Raw genomic sequence first — 4,975 nt, forward strand, 5'->3', positions numbered from 1 at the left:
ACCCCAGAGTTGTGTTATGACACATCTCTACCCTGCTATTATCTGTTAAGAGCCTTTACCTTGTCAGCTGATATGATTTTGCTCATGTCTTCACAACTGTGCATCTAAACACTGTATTAAATGCAATTATTGTTGTGATTTCCATGTTCACCAGAAGGTGGAAGCAATACATTGATAAGGTACAAGTCCTAGTTTAGTATATCTAGGCTGGAATGGTTTATTAAAGATTAGCTCCCCCTCTGTGGAGGTGTGGACTGTTCCCACATCCTTCAGCATGGGAGGAGAAGGAAGTTAGGTCAGTGTTCCAGCCACCTCTGTTGGAGAAGGCTGTGTGATAGAGTTCAGGAGTCCCCCTGCATAGGGAAGAAATCCAGGATCTTGTCTCGGCTGAGACATTGATCATATTCCCAGACAGAGCCCTACAGCCTCAGCTGGATGACAAGAAAGCCAACAACCTCCAGAGTTCCAAGACGAAAGCATATATGTGAGTTAAGTCCAGAGACCTAGGACTTGAATGAAAGTTATCTTCAGTAAAGAAAAGTTTGAACTTCATCTAAAGGTCTGGACATCATTTCTGCTGCAAAATTCCTCTATTATTCCTACTACACTCAAATTTATTGCAAGTGAGCCAGGAGTCCAGCCGTACCCAGGTAGGAGACACCGTTAACACCATTATCACCACCATACAGAGACATTATAGGCCATTACACCACTCTGGCATTTCTAACCTGGGACGTGCATTTTAACACCTTGGGAGGGCCCTGTTATGGTACCCCGCGCACGCTGCAATTGGCATCACGAACAAACTATAGACTATTAACCACCCATATCCTGACCCACTGCATAAGTGGCGTCAGTGTACCCGTTCCTGGTCACTGTACAATATTACACAACCCCCTCTTTCTACAATATTAAACGGGGCCCCCCCCTGCATAAAATATTATACGGCCTCCCATTCTGCATACAATACATGCCCTCCCTTGCATACAATATTCCTCAGCTCCCTCTCTGAACAATATTATGCAGCCCCTCCGAACACAATATTATTCCGCCCCCTCTGCATACAATATTACTCGGCCCTTCCCCTCTGCACAATATTACACTGCCCCCCCTTGCACACAATATTACACAACTCCACTGCACATAATATTACACTGCCTTCCCTTGCACACAATATTACATGACCCCCCTGCACACAATATTACATGACCCCCCCTGCACACATTACCCAGCCTCCCCTGCACACATCACCCAGCCCCCCTCTGCATGCAACATTACCCAGCCCCTCCACTTCTGCATACAATGTCCCACGGCACCCACCTGTATACAGAATTATGCAACTCCCCCCTCTGCAAACAATATTACAGCTTCCCCTCCTGCACACAATATTACACGCCCTCCCCTGCACACAATATTACATGGCCCCCCTCTGCATACAATATTACAAGACTTCCCCTCTGCATACAATATTAAACGCCCTCCCGCATAAGATATTACATGACACCCCCCTGCATACAAAATTAAATGGGTGCCTCTCTGCATACAATATTAGACGACCCCCCTGTATAGGATATTACACAACACCCTCTGCATAAGATATTAAAGGGGGCCCCCATTTTCCATACATTACACAACCCCCCTGCATAAGATATTACACGACCCCCCCCCCCCTCCCCGCATACAATATTAAACGCCCCCCCTCTGCATACAATACATGCCCCCCCCTCTGCATACAATATTACTCAGCCCTTCCACTCTGCATAATATTATACTGCCCCCCTTGCACACAATATTACACTGCCCCCCTCTTGCACACAATATTACACTGCCCCCCTCTTGCACACAATATTACACTGATCCCCCTTGCACACAATATTTCTTCAGGGTCTGAACGTGGGCATAGAAGCCTAGGGAGAGCTGGTAGGGATTTGTCAGGAGGTGACCTTTATCGCCAGCTTCTTGCCTAGACACTTGTTTGGTTGTATTCTGTGTATCTTGTATCCTGTCCAGCGTGACAACACATTACTCAGCCCCCCCTTCTGCATACAATATTACATGGCACCCACCTGCATACAAAATTATGCAACTCCCCCATCTGCAAACAATATTACAGCTTCACCCCCTGCATACAATATTACGCGAACCCCCATGCATACAATATTACACGCCCTCCCCTGCATACAATGTTACAAGACTTCCCCTCTGCATACAATATTAAACGGGGCCCCCCCTGCATACAATATTATACGGCCTCCCATTCTGCATACAATACATGCCCCCCCCTTGCATACAATATTCCTCAGCTCCCCCTCTACACAATATTACGCAGCTCCCCCGCACACAATATTACACTGCCCCCCTGCACACAATATTACACTGTCCCCCTGCACACAATATTACACTGCCCCCTGCACACAATATTACACTGCCCCCCTGCACACAATATTACACTGCCCCCCGCACACAATATTACACTGTCCCCCCTGCACACAATATTACACTGTCCCCCCTGCACACAATGTTACACTGCCCCCTGCACACAATATTACACTGCGCCCCCTGCACACAATATTACACTGTCCCCCCTGCACACAATATTACACTGCACCCTGCACACAATATTACACTGCGCCCCCTGCACACAATATTACACTGCCCCCTGCACACAATATTACACTGCCCCCTGCACACAATATTACACTGCGCCCCCTGCACACAATATTACACTGCGCCCCCTGCACACAATATTACACTGCCCCCTGCACACAATATTACACTGCGCCCCCTGCACACAATATTACACTGCCCCCCTGCAGACAATATTACACTGTCCCCCCTGCACACAATATTACACTGTCCCCCCTGCACACAATATTACACTGCACCCTGCACACAATATTACACTGCGCCCCCTGCACACAATATTACACTGCCCCCTGCACACAATATTACACTGCCCCCCTGCACACAATATTACACTGCGCCCCCTGCACACAATATTACACTGCCCCCCTGCACACAATATTACACTGCGCCCCCTGCACACAATATTACACTGCCCCCCTGCAGACAATATTACACTGTCCCCCCTGCACACAATATTACACTGTCCCCCCTGCACACAATGTTACACTGCCCCCTGCACACAATATTACACTGCCCCCTGCACACAATATTACACTGCCCCCCTTCACACAATATTACACTACCCCCTGCACACAATATTACACTGCCCCCTGCACACAATATTACACTGACCCCCCTGCACACAATATTACACTGTCCCCCCTGCACACAATGTTACACTGCCCCCTGCACACAATATTACACTGCGCCCCCTGCACACAATATTACACTGTCCCCCCTGCACACAATATTACACTGCCCCCTGCACACAATATTACACTGCGCCCCCTGCACACAATATTACACTGCCCCCCTGCACACAATATTACACTGCCCCCCTGCACACAATATTACACTGTCCCCCCTGCACACAATATTACACTGTCCCCCCCTGCACACAATATTACACTGCCCCCTGCACACAATATTACACTGTCCCCCTGCACACAATATTACACTGTCCCCCCTGCACACAATGTTACACTGCCCCCTCTGCACACAATAATAAACGGCCTCCCATTCTGCATACAAAAATACATGCCCCCTGAATACAATATTACAGCCCCCACCTCTGCATACAGTCTCACACAGAATCCTCCAGCATACAGTTCTCGACCCCCCTCCCCTTTGCACGTCCACAGCACACACATGTACCTCCAGCACTGACAGACCCTCTCTCCCCCCTCTATGAGTGATGTCACAGCACACACATGTACCTCCATCACTGACAGACACTCTCCCCCCTCCCTCTATGAGTGATGTCACAGCACACACATGTACCTCCAGCACTGACAGACACTCTCTCCCCCTCTATGAGTGATGTCACAGCACACACATGTACCTCCAGCACTGACAGACACTCTCCCCCCTCCCTCTATGAGTGATGTCACAGCACACACATGTACCTCCAGCACTGACAGACCCTCTCTCCCGCCTCAATGAGTGATGTCACAGCACACACATGTACCTCCAACACTGACAGACCCTCTCTCCCCCCTCTATGAGTGATGTCACAGCACACACATGTACCTCCAGCACTGACAGACCTCTCTCCCCCCTCTATGAGTGATGTCACAGCACACACATGTACCTCCACCACTGACAGGCCCTCTCTCCCCCCTCTATGAGTGATGTCACAGCACACACATGTACCTCCAGCACTGACAGACACTCTCTCCCCCCTCTATGAGTGATGTCACAGCACACACATGTACCTCCAGCACTGACAGACACTCTCCCCCCTCCCTCTATGAGTGATGTCACAGCACACACATGTACCTCCAACACTGACAGACCCTCTCTCCCCCCTCTATGAGTGATGTCACAGCACACACATGTACCTCCAGCACTGACAGACCCTCTCTCCCCCTCTATGAGTGATGTCACAGCACACACATGTACCTCCAACACTGACAGACACTCTCTTCCCCCTCTATGAGTGATGTCACAGCACACACATGTACCTCCAGCACTGACAGACACTCTCTTCCCCCTCTATGAGTGATGTCACAGCACACACATGTACATCCAGCACTGACAGACCCTCTCTCCCCCCTTTATGAGTGATGTCACAGCACACACATGTACCTCCAGCACTGACAGACACTCTCTCCCCCTCTATGAGTGATGTCACAGCACACACATGTACCTCCAGCACTGACAGACACTCTCTCCCCCCTCTATGAGTGATGTCACAGCACACACATGTACCTCCAGACCCTCTCTCCCCCCTCTATGAGTGATGAGCAGCCATCCGTCACCTGCTCTGCAAACAGCCTCAGCTCTCCAGCTTCCGACCTTTCTATTCACGCTGCCGAATCAGAGTCACGTGACCCAGTGACGTCAGGAA

Source organism: Bufo gargarizans, chromosome 6 (assembly GCF_014858855.1).
Source record: "Bufo gargarizans isolate SCDJY-AF-19 chromosome 6, ASM1485885v1, whole genome shotgun sequence".
NCBI classification, from domain to species: domain Eukaryota; kingdom Metazoa; phylum Chordata; class Amphibia; order Anura; family Bufonidae; genus Bufo; species Bufo gargarizans.